The sequence below is a fragment of the Schistocerca gregaria genome, chromosome 1 (assembly GCF_023897955.1).
Source record: "Schistocerca gregaria isolate iqSchGreg1 chromosome 1, iqSchGreg1.2, whole genome shotgun sequence".
Lineage (NCBI taxonomy): Eukaryota > Metazoa > Arthropoda > Insecta > Orthoptera > Acrididae > Schistocerca > Schistocerca gregaria.
In genome coordinates this window covers 440,178,369-440,191,045 of record NC_064920.1, presented here as the reverse complement: position 1 = coordinate 440,191,045, position 12,677 = coordinate 440,178,369, and the positions used below count along the sequence as shown (strand labels likewise).

The window sequence follows — 12,677 nt, the reverse complement described above, 5'->3', positions numbered from 1 at the left end:
TCATTTTTTATTATTAAGCAAGAGACAGAAAGCATAAGGGAAGGTTTCATAAGTTATTGTAGAAGGAAAGGTTGCGTAACAAAGGAGATATAGAGGAGACGGGAAAGTTTCAAAATTAACTACACATTCACAAAGAGAGTGAGGGTATGACTACTTGCGGGGTGGCTCTTGTGTATTCTTGAGAAGATGTCAATACTTGCGCGCAAAAGGTATACCAGCAACTACCAGAGTGAAAAATTGTGGAGTAGGACAATTTATATTTAATAAGCTGACGACAATTAAGCCAACGACCCGTGCTGATTGCTCACGAACTGGTTAACCACGTGTGGCGTGAAGTGGCGCTTGCCGCCAAAGAGAGGCGGCCGCTTCTTGGCGAAGGGTTCTCCCGCCCGACGCCCACGCAGCCACTTGGGCGCACCTCGTACCGGCGACGGGAAATTGAGATAATTTCCTCGCGTTTCCGCCTGGTTTGCGCCGCTCGCCGAGGGGGAACGGCGCACAGTGGCCCCACCGCGCCACTCGCCGCGCCACTCACACAAAGGACGCGCCGCGCCGCGCGCCGCGCGCCGCAGCCACAACAAAAACGATCGCAGCAGTGGCTGGCGTGGCGTGGCCCGTCCTGCCGCCGCAAGAAGCGGCCAGCATTTATCAGGCACGACACAGCCGCGCCGGAGCGTGTCCGGTCGGCTCCACATTACTTGTGCCGCCCCACGCCCCCAACTGTCCCACGGCGGACAGTAAAAACTGCACGCCGCATTACACACTTTGACGACAGTAACTACTACTGGCAATACCTATATTCAGGCTTCTTTGAACTGTTGTAACGTATAAAGGAACTATTGTTACACAGACTAGGCATACTGCTAGAGGCGGATCGAATCCGTACAGCGACATGTGGAGGCCTAGTCAATATACAGGGCCTCCCAAAGAACAGCGACGAGCTTGAGGGGCAGGTTCCTTACACCAAAACAAGAAAAAAGTTCGATAAAAAAAGAGCTCTAAAATGCACTTGTTCATTTTCGATACTACGAAGTAGATCTCGTCTAACGCAAGGACTTTTCTTTCCATGTTTTGAGAGGCAGGAGTATGGACCGGAACTAGGAAAACGTGTCTAGTAATCATGGGTTCTAAAGTCCACACCTTAAAAGCTATGAGCACACGTGCAGTAGAAGTGATGTGTAGCTCACAAGGGAACCTCCCCATCGCACCCCCCTCAGATTTAGTTATAGGTTGGCACAGTGGATAGGCCTTGAAAAATTGAACACAGATCAATCGAGAAAACAGGAAGAAGTTGTGTGGAACTATGAAAATATAAGCAAAATATACATACTGAGTAGTCCATGTTGAAGATAGCCTACATCAAAGAGAACGTGAGCTCAGGAGCGCCGTGGTCCCGTGGTTAGCGTGAGCAGCTGCGGAACGAGAGGTCCTTGGTTTAAGTCTTCCCTCTAAAGAAAAGTTTAATTTTTTATTTTCAGACAATTATTATCTGTCCGTCCGTCCGATGCGAGGTAACTGCGCCGTAGTATGGGGACGCTACACCTAAACAAACGTCGTAACATACGACGTCAGTGAAGAGAGAGTCAGTGAAGAGAGAGTATTCCTGCTAAAGAGTCTCCCAGGCTGGCAGTTGACAGTTCGCTACTTTGGACGAGAGTGTATTAAATACGTGAGATGTATTCCGCGGGCAATATGAATCCAGCAAATATAGCTCACGAATTCAATAACAAGGTCAATGAATATTTTCCGAACTGTAAGGAATCGGAAAGTTCCTTAAGGGATCGAACGATTGTCGAACATTTGTATGATTATATCCTACATTCGTTGATAAACAGTACGTGTGGTGATGGTTGTCTGAAAATAAAAAATTAAATTATTCACTCGAGGGAAGACTTGAACCAAGGAGCTGTCGTTCCGCAGCTGCTCACGCTAACCACGGGACCACGGCGCTGGTGAGTTCACATTCTCCTTGATGTTGCCTATCTTCAACATGGACTACTCAGTTTGTATATTTTGCCTACTTTTGTCATAGTTCCACTTAACTTCTTCCTGTTTTCTCGATTGATCTGTGTTCAGTTTTTCAAGGCCTATCCACTGTGCCAACTTATAACTAAATCTGAGGGGGCTCCGATGGGGAGGTTCGATTGTCAGTAGCGAAGATGAATAAGCTTTCACGGCTCCTGAACTATGCGTTTCAGTCCACATGTTTGCCGAAATTTGGCATCGTATATAGAAGAAAAAGAACAGAGAGCAAATTAAAGTAACGCCTGGAAAAACACTGACTCATTCAACAGCCCGATACACCTACATAACTGAAAGTTGAAAATATTTTTAAGAGGTTTCCTTAGCTGCAAGGCCAATTCTCAGTCCTGGGCGAGGTGGTGCAGTGGTTAGCACATTTGACTCGCATAGGCGGGGGTGAACGGTTCAAAACCGCGTCCGCCTATCCTGATTTAGGTTTTCAGTGATTTCCCTAAATCACTTCAGTCAAATGCCGGGCGTTTTCCTTTGAAAGAGCACGGCCGCCTTCCTTCCCCGTCCATCCATAATCCAATGGGACCGATGACCTCGCTGTCTGAGCCTCTCCCACAAATCAGCCAACCAACCAACCAGTTCTCAGTCACTGTTTTATCATACCACCTCAAAGGTGACTATATTGATTCCTTTACGTATTTCTTCAATTTCATCCCGTGGTGTCAGCCTCCTAAATTCCATCTCCTTTGGATTACCTTCCTCTTAATTATTTCAGTTAGCCTTTGTTTCTTTCACTGATCACATTTGTCACAGGGAACTATCCGCTATCTTTACTTGTAGAAAACAGGCTTACATTCTTTCTACCGCTGTTTCTATTTCGAAAGTCCGCCCCGATAGCTGAGTGGTAGTCGGCCTTTGGCTGTGGAGCGGTGCGGTACGTCCCGGCCGCTCCGTGTCGCGTTTCCGGGTGTGTTGTTGTTTACCGCGCCGGCGCGCTAGTGTTACGTATTGCCGTCACGTTCCTGACACACGATGGCTCTTTCGTATCGGAAAGCCACGATCAAGCTGCAGTTCGACACTACGTACTCTAGACCCAAGGCCCACGAAGTAGAGCGTTTTTTACGCGATGTGGTACATGTTGATCCTAACGAGCTGATCGGTATCCACTTATCTATTGTCTCCAGCGTCGTATATCTTAAGTTCACTGACGACGAAGCATGTGACAAACTTCTCAGACGCTCGACGGCAGGTTATCGGTTCCGCCACTCAGACGGAAACGTGGGTGTGGTGACGCTTGAACGTGCTGGATTGGGAATCCAAAATGTGCGCGTGTTTGAGCTCCCTTTTGAAGTTCCAGCGGATTTGGTCACCCTTGCTCTTCGACCCTATGGAACAGTTCTCGGCCACACGGCCGAAAAATGGAAGACCTTCGACACCTACCCTGTCCTTAACGGGGTGCGACAAGTCCGTATTGACCTGCATCGCCATATTCCTTCGTATCTCACGATCGCTGGTTGCAGGGCAATAATTATTTACGACGGTCAGCCGAGAACCTGCTCCGGTTGTGGCCAGACGGGACACATGCGTACCGAATGCCTGCAACGCCGTCTCGCGCAGACACCCTCGACCGACCAGATTCGTCCGTCGACACCGACCTCTCTGCCGATTACGTATGTTGCGGCGGCGAGACGGGAGACGCCAGCTGTATATGACGACCCCACTGTATTGGTGCGAGCTTTGGAGGACCCTGCAGTAGCTTCCACGGAGCCCCAAGCGTCTTTCAGTGCTGATGCTACTGATGTCCTTTCGTCCGACGGTGCGATGGAAGTTGAAGCACAGGATGCAGCGTCCTCCCCTTGCCCTACGTCGGAAACAGAGGCGCGGCAGCGTAAGCAGAAATCACCCAAGCGTCATAAGAAGCGGCGCAAGACAACCGACGACGTAGAACAGCCCGAGGCGACACCGCTGGATGACGAGGTGCCTCAACCGCTCCACCGCGCCGACACAGGCGACCCTACCGTCTCACACGGTTCGACGTCTTCTCCCACTACCGCTGGGTCTGGACCACATGGGGATGCGGGAGATCACCGCAGCTCCGACACCGGGGATGCACCCTTGCCTCCGTCTGCCTCTCGAGATCCAGTGGTGTCAACGTCCCTGGGCGACTGGGCGCAGGAAATGGAGTTGCAGGATGCGTTTCAGAACCAAGACGATGCACCGATGCCGATGGCAGCGTCTACGCGGCCGGCGACAGATGCCTAGGACGGCATGAGCACCTCTCGTCGCTGCCTAGCACTTCGCAAGACCGGCGCTCCACGTCACGACTACTGCCCTCCTGTCATACCATGGTCACCTCCCGAGACTTGATGGACCAGGCATACCGCCTCGCCACGATCAACGTCAATGGCATTACATCTGATGTCAAGACCCGTATGCTGAAGGATACGTTACGCGCTGCGGATCTGGACGTTGTTTTCCTTCAAGAAGTCCGATCAGGACTCTGTCTCGATGCCTACGGATATGACGCCTACACTATGCCTGCAGATGTGGGCGGCGGAGGTACGGCGATTCTACTGCGGGAAGGGATAATGGCCACTGATGTCTCCTATTTACCGTCGGCCCGGGGGGTCGCACTCACGATTGGTACAGTACGTCTGGTGAACTTATATGCTCCTTCAGGCACCGGCAAAAGGAGAGAACGGCGCACCTTTTTTGCCGAAGATATAGCCCCGCTCTTCCAGGGCAATACCGACCACTTGGTAGTAGGCGGCGATTTTAATTGTGTGCTCCGCCCATCCGACCAGGAGCCACACTATACCACCTGCCCGGCACTCCAGGCACTTGTACAGGACTTGGCCTTGTTGGACACCTGGATCATCCAACACGGCGACCGTCGAGCACACACCTACTTTACTAGTCACTCCGCGAGCCGTTTGGATCGAGTCTACGTCACCCGCGGCCTACGATCGGCCGTTGTCGACGCTGAGATGTGGCCGGCAGCGTTCACGGATCACCTCGCATATGTGTGTACTCTCACCCTTCCCCGCCAGCGCGTCCGCCGAAGTAGGGGTCCGTGGCGCCTCAATGTGGCCCTTCTTGATGAGATAAATTGCAGACGCGCAGTCGAGTCCACATGGAGCAATTGCCACCGGCGTTTACCCGCCTACCGTTCTGTACTTCAATGGTGGTTACGGTGTGCAAAACCCGCACTGTGCCGAACATTAGTCAGCTATGGACGCGACCGAGCGCGCTGGTATACTGCGACTACTGATTTTTACTATACTGCGCTCCGCGAACTGGCTGTACAACCGCCGTCGCCAGAGCGACAATCAGCAGTACAACGCGTCAAGGCACAATTGCTTCGTATCAACGCCGTACGTCTTGCGGGTGTACGGGTGCGAGCGAGGACGACTGATGATGTTCGTGGTGAACGACCTTCCCTCCACCATATCATTCAAGAACGCCGAAGACGCAAGAGGCAGCTCATTACCGAGGTTGAGACGGAGGACGGGCGACGCGTTGACGCACAAATGGATATCGTCCGAGCGTTCACACAGTCATATAAACTTCTTTACGAGAGGGAGTCCCACATGAATGTAGGGGTCAGGGAAGTCCTATCTGACCTACCAGTCTCTCGGAACCTACAAGATGATGCTACGCTCTTGTCGGCGGTGACTTTGGAAGAACTGCGAGAGGCTCTGTTGCGTGGCTCTCCCAACAAAACGCCTGGCCCTGACGGCCTCCCTCTTGAATTTTACAAGCGGTTCTTTGATCTCATGGGCTCAATGTTGGTCAGGATGTACAGTGAACTCCTGGGCGCCGATTTTCAGGTACCATCTGACTTTACTGAGGGTCTCTTGATCCCTGTGCCCAAACCCGGCGTAGGCCGTCGCCCTCTTGATTTTCGCCCGTTGACAATGCTAAACACTGACTATAAGCTGTTGACACGCATGCTCCGTGAGAGGCTCAAACCTACGGTAATGGCGGCCATTCACACTGATCAAACCTGCCTCGGGGGCGACACTAATGTGCTTACGACTTTAAGCACCTATAGAGACGTGGTGGCGCTCATGCAAACTTGCCGCCTCCAAGGCGCTCTTGTTGCGCTGGACTTCGACCATGCTTTCGATCGCGTTAACCATGGTTTCCTGCGTGCTGTTATGGAACACATCGGTGTCCCGCGTCTGACGACGTCTGTTGTGCTTCAATTGATCCATGGGGCTGTCACGAGGATTATGATCAACGGCTGTCGGTCCGCCCCCGTCCGTGTCAACAGGTCCGTCCGGCAGGGTTGTCCTCTTTCTGCCATGCTCTTCGCCGTTGCCCTCGAACCAGCTCTTCACGGACTACGGCGACGCTTAGAAGGACTTACCCTCCGTTCCGTAACCTTTCGATGTGGTGCATACGCCGACGATGTGATGTTCTTAGCACGGTCTGGTGACGAAATACACACGGCGTTTTCCTGGCTCCACCAGTATGGGGCGGTGGCAGGCAGTGTGCTGAACCTTCGGAAATCACGCTACATGGAGGCAGGACGAGGAATGCCTGCAGGTCTGGCCGTACCTCTGACAAAGGTCCCGATGCTCAAGTGTTTAGGGATATCACTCCATCGACAAATACAACGCACGGCGGCCTTTACGTATCGTATGGTCTTACGACGACTCCGTTTAGAGGCTCGTCTCAATAAATTCAGATCATTGAACATTTTGCAACGCGCCCAATACGTTAATGTGTACATGGCTTCTCACCTTAACCATTACGCCCATGTACTGCCGATAACGGACACGATGGCTTCCAGGATACAGGCAGTGTTTGGACACGTGGTGAACGATGGTGCTGTTTTCAAGATCCGTTTTGTTACGCTTACTTTACCCTTCGACAAAGGCGGTGTTGGACTCACTCACGTCAAGCACAGAGCGCTGGCACTGTATCTCCGTTCCATGAGGCGACTCTGGCTTTCACCAACAGCCAGTCTCCCAGGCCTACTGATTGAAGAAGTGGCCCCACGTACGCTGTACCCACCGGTACCAGTTGGACATTTATCGCCCTCGCTGTCACACATTAGAACGTTTTTCGTAGAGCATAGCTATGTGTTGTGGGTTATATCGGAGACACGGAATCCGACAGCGAAGACTTATTATAGTGCTCTCCAGCACTGGACTCCGGATAACGACATTGTACGGCGCCACCCTACGGTCGACTGGCCACGAGTATGGCGAGCCATCCACGCGCCGTTCCTGTCTACTTTCGTGCGGTCGACGTGGTATGTGGTCGTTAACGAGAAACTTCCAACCCGACAACGGCTGCATGCCATTCACCTAATTGACGACCCTGTGTGCCCCCGTTGCACGACGTTAGACACGGACGAACATAGACTGAACTGTGGCCCCGCGCGTGAGTGCTGGAAACTGATCCGCCAGATCCTGGCTTTCCTGCTCCGCCGCCCCTACGTTTCGATTTTACCCCAAGAACTCTTTCATCCCAACGCTGTCTATTTCCCTATGACCCGGATGAATGCGGTCAATTGGGTACGAGGAATGGCGATACACTACATATACCGCGATGGAGACAAAGACGTCCTCGATTTATGGTACTATATGATCGACGAGTTTCTGGTCTTAACGAACAGACAGGATTACCGGAACCTTTTTGCGAACTATTTGGGTTCGTCATTCATGGACCCACCACCCAGCTGGGGTGTGCCGGGTGTGAGAAGACATTAACTTGTAGATGTGATCTTTCCACGATTCCCCTATGGTAACAGAAACAGTCTCTGACTGTGTGCAGCGGCCCCGGGCGCTCCAACGATTGGTGGCTGGTGATGTCCAATGCAATGACGACCGCCCGCCTAGCAATGTGACCGCGGCGAGCAAGACGGCCCTTTTTAGTTCACTTTATTGGCAAATTTTTCCGCATGGCTGCCTTGTTTTTTTTTATGCATTCTCAAAAAAAAAATGTAGTTAGTAGTTTGTGAAATAAGCATTGTAGGCTGTGATTATATTTTTGTTGAGCTTAATAATTAGTGTGTGTAGAAACACCATTTTCTTTAAGTATTCATTGACATATTTCTGTACATGTTATTTGCATAAGTGCCTTAGTACAACTTCAGTTTTGTGGCTTTGCCATCGCATTTCCATGAAAGTAACCAAAAAGATGGGAGGTTACTTTATGCACACACTGATTTTTTCTTTTCTTTTTTTGTAATATTTTTATTTTCCATTTGAAGTGTAAAATTTGAGCTTAATTGTTATGTTCTGCACCACAAAGGTGAAGCTTTGTAAGACTTTTCCCAATAAGTTGTTTTCTTGTGTACTATTTTGTAATTGAATCTCATTTGTATTAAAAAATAAATTTTGTACTATGAAAAAAAAAATGTGGTCAGCGTGGCGGTTTGTCACGCCGAGGGGCCCGGGTTCGATTCTTGGCTCGGTCAGAGATTTTCTCCGCTCAGGGACTGGGTGTTGTCTTGTCCTCATTATCATTTCATCATCACCAGTGGAAGGCAACTGGAAACCACCACTGGAATCACTTCCCTAGACGCTCATGTGGTGTACCTCTCTGACAAGGCTTCCCCGATGACCAGACCTGTCGTAAGGCAGAACCCAAGGAAGTCTGTTTCGAAATGACCTGTTTCGGGCTCTGTCACTTATTTTCACATCATGTTAAAATTACGAACTTCAGTTGGAAGGACCACATAGATAATATTGTCGGGAAGGCGAGCCAAAGGTTGCGTTTCATTGGCAGGACACTTAGAAGATGCAACAAGTCCACTAAAGAGACAGCTTACACTGCACTCGTTCGTCCTCTGTTAGAATATTGCTGCGCGGTGTGGGATCCTTACCAGGTGGGATTGACGGAGGACATCGAGAGGGTGCAAAGAAGGGCAGCTCGTTTTGTATTATCGCGTTATAGAGGAGAGAGTGTGGCAGATATGATACACGAGTTGGGATGGAAGTCATTACAGCATAGACGTTTTTCGTCGCGGCGAGAGCTTTTTACGAAATTTCAGTCACCAACTTTCTCTTCCGAATGCGAAAATATTTTGTTGAGCCCAACCTACATAGGTAGGAATGATCATCAAAATAAAATAAGAGAAATCAGAGCTCGAACAGAAAGGTTTAGGTGTTCGTTTTTCCCGCTCGCTGTTCGGGAGTGGAATAGTAGAGAGATAGTATGATTGTGGTTCGATGAACCCTCTGCCAAGCACTTAAATGTGAATTGCAGAGTAGTCATGTAGATGTAGATGTAGATGTAGTAGTTATAGATAAACCTGTCTGAATGGAACATCATACTATCACATGCTTATTGACAGTAAATTGTTAGTTGCGTTAAGTAACTACGAAATGTGTTCTAAAGATGAGCGACACTGTCCGAAACAGGTCATTGCAAAATAGAAGATCGTTCGACTGAAAATAGCCTATTTAGTTTCTTTCACTGGCTTTCGTAGCGAAATGCCACGCATCGCATACTGCCCGTGGGCAACCCAGTATACTTTCTTGCGTCACGGAAAGAGGAGCAGTAATGTTAGGAATGAATGGTGTCTGCAGTCTTATACAAACGAGGCAGCGCTTCGATGATGTATACAGCGCCATATAGGAAGCCGACTACCTGTGGGCAGTGTATGTAATTCGTGGAATCGAACCCGCACCGACGTCGAGTTCGATGAAAGCGCTGCGCCACCTCAGATGCAGATGAAAGAAGTGCGGCCCCTGTGTAGCTGCAGTGCCTGCAGGGGTAGGGGGGGGGGGGGGGAGGGGGAAGACGAGACCGCAGCTGCGACTGTTTCCTGGTCCTGTTTGTGTGTGCGTGCGGCGCCCAAGAGTCGGCCGCTAGTCACTCAAAGGGTAAACCGCCGCCGCCCTGACACTAACAAATAGACGCGCACAGAAGTGAAACACGTGGCGCCGGGTCTTAATTTGAACACTTGTAAATACATTGTTAGTGAATGAGCCTGGCGTCCATTACTCACCGGCGGCTTCTCGGCGCGTCTGGTTTCTCTCCGGCTGCTCTGCGGAGGAGCCACCTGAAACACAAAGGGCCGCGCGGTCACAGGGCGAAACAGCGGGCGTGGCCGGCTTGTCGGAGGTGCTGCCAGTGTAGAGAGCAGCGTGGGTCGCCTGTTAATTTCTACATCAATACATTAATTTGAAAGGAGAACATTTTGAAGACCGAAGTTTCGGCCTGGACTGTTGTTAAACTATTTACTTACCATGTGAGTTGTGCACGTTATATTGGCTATTACGGAATTGTTAACTTCTTACTTTCACATATGGGTAAGCACATGTCTTAGAGCAAACCATGTTGATCCACGAACGTTGGTTGTGTTGTTACACTGTCTCTGTCTTCAGGCGCTAACGTTAGTAGTCGAGGTCCGTCGGAAAAAGGACGTGGAGCTGAGAGGTCAGAAAATTTCTATCTAGAATTGAGCTTCTGAATGCCGAATACAGGTTTGCTGGAAATGTTTCATTAAAATAATGATGAGAATATTCATTGATTTTGAAAAAAAAATTCTGTGCAGGATTGTGATTCAAGGTAAATCTGCATACTCGTGCGTAGTTAACACTCTGTTGGAAAATTAATTGGCGCACCGAGATTTGGTTGAAACATTTATTTCATGGATTGTTCATAGACAATTTAGCTCTACCCAGCCATATACAGAGTGACATTTTCCAACATGTACAAACTCTGGGGATCGATTGATGAAAAGATACGGAACAAAAATGTTCAAATGAACTTATGTAGGGCAATGCTTGGTTTCCGTGCTAGAGACTATTTATCCAATCAGACATTAATATGGAGGCTGTGTTCTAATATGCACTGTACCATGCAGCCACTGTTACAGTGTAAATGGTTTCCCCCTCATGCGGACTGTTCCTCTTACGTCATGCCATAGATCCCTCTTCTGCCGCAGTAACTGGTAACGTTGTATCCGATTCACTTCTCTTGCTGACTCAACTTCTAGTCGATGTGATACAGCGTTGTACACTATGGTTCCGTATTCGAATCGAGAGCTTATCGATACGGTGCTAGCGGAAGACAGATGGCAACGGGCGGCGGACAGCAAGGTTGAATCGGAGACCTGTCCCCACCACAAGAAGCACAGCTTTTAATGTTTGCAACACTGTTTCGCCGTTTTTTCTGAGGTAGGGTCGCTTCAGGTAGCAGGAAATCATGAAGTATATACCCGAAATGATGTACCAAACCTGGAGGAAAATGTAATTAACACTGTGGACAGCAGTTGCCGTGTCGGTACCAGACAGCTGGCCCGCCAATACACGGTAAACCAGACGACCTTGTGGAACATTCTCCATGGCAATTGTAACAGTACTTATCACTTACAGCGCGTGCAGGACTTAGGCGACAGACTTTCCACATCGGGAGCAGTTTTGTCACTGGTTTCTTCACCAGGCAACAACAATCCTGGGACGTGTGTAATCCATCCTATGCACAGATGAGCCATCTTTACGTGGAGTTGTTTCTTCAACTTTCATAACAATCATCCGTGGGATAGAATGCAGAATCTCCATGGTATGGTGACAGTGAATCTTCAGCGTCGGTGCAACCGGAATGTGTAGGCTGGGATAGTTGGCGGCCATATTCTGGGACCATCTTCCTTCCACGTCGCCTAACAGGCCGGAACTATTATCGTTTCTTCCGGGTGAATTTTCCTTCCCTATTGGAAGAACTGTCATTGACGATTCGGAGGGTTATATGGCTGTGACATGATGGTGCTCCAGCCCACTTTGCCGTTAACATCCTGACGCATCTTAATCGTGTCTCCCATGGTCGGCGGATCTAGCGAGGGGGTGCAGTTGCACGGCCTGTTCGTTCACCGAATCTCAACCCATGCAATTTCTCTTCATGGGGCCACCTCAAATTACCGTGTACGCAGAGCCCATTCCAGATGTGGAGGCACTGGAGCAGCACATTCGTGCTGCCTTTGACACAGTTCGGGTGCAGCCTGGCCAATGTGAACGTGTGAAATAGAACTTGCTACGACGCGTACACGCATGCGTTGACTCACGTGGAAACCATTTTTAATACATACTGTGACTGCATGGTACAGTGCGTGTTAGACCGCAGACTCAGTGAAACAGTATGGTTGAATAAACAGTCTCTATCATGGAAACCATGCGTTTCCGGACATAAGTTCTTTAGACCTATTTTGGTCCATATCAACTCATCGGTCAATTCCTAGATTTTGTACACGATGGAAAAAATCACCCAGTATTTTGTAATAACCAATCGGTTAGAAATGTTCCTAAAATCTTTCATTTTTGTATAAAGCCAATATTGTTAAGGGTCGTCAAGGCGAAGTACCTCTTTGCTAAAAAACTGATTAAGAATACTCATTTGTAGAACGTCAGTACCCAAAAATATTTCCATGCGAGAAATGCTACGTTGCTTTTGTCCACGATGCGGTACATATATTTTGAATATAACTTGTAGCTTCGTATTTGAAGTTAGTTTTGCAGCGGTGCTCCACTTTTGAAAGAAAAATCTTACTGTACTAAGTGCAAGAATAGTTCGGGGGCACAGTCATACAGTTACTCAATCCACACAGAACAACGACATTACACGGTTAAGTAATGAAGTCAGATAGCTTACATTCAGTTTGGAAGTTATTCTATTTTTATACAAAGTAGCACTATGGTACTTAACATCTGAGGTCATCAGTCCCCTAGAACTTACAACTACTTAAA

The 12,677-nt window shown here is 49.1% G+C and overlaps 1 protein-coding gene across 7 annotated transcripts in view; it reads right to left on the bottom strand.

The window, feature by feature from the left end:
• Positions 1-12,677, bottom strand: part of LOC126351455 (leucine-rich repeat and immunoglobulin-like domain containing-NOGO receptor-interacting protein 4) — a 2,189,427-nt gene that overhangs the window by 926,252 nt on the left and 1,250,498 nt on the right. For all 7 annotated transcript variants that reach the window (XM_050002606.1, XM_050002610.1, XM_050002605.1 and 4 more), the window contains one exon: positions 9,944-9,997. The gene's annotated coding sequence lies outside the window, so the exon portion shown is untranslated. The remainder of the gene's footprint in view (positions 1-9,943; positions 9,998-12,677) is intronic.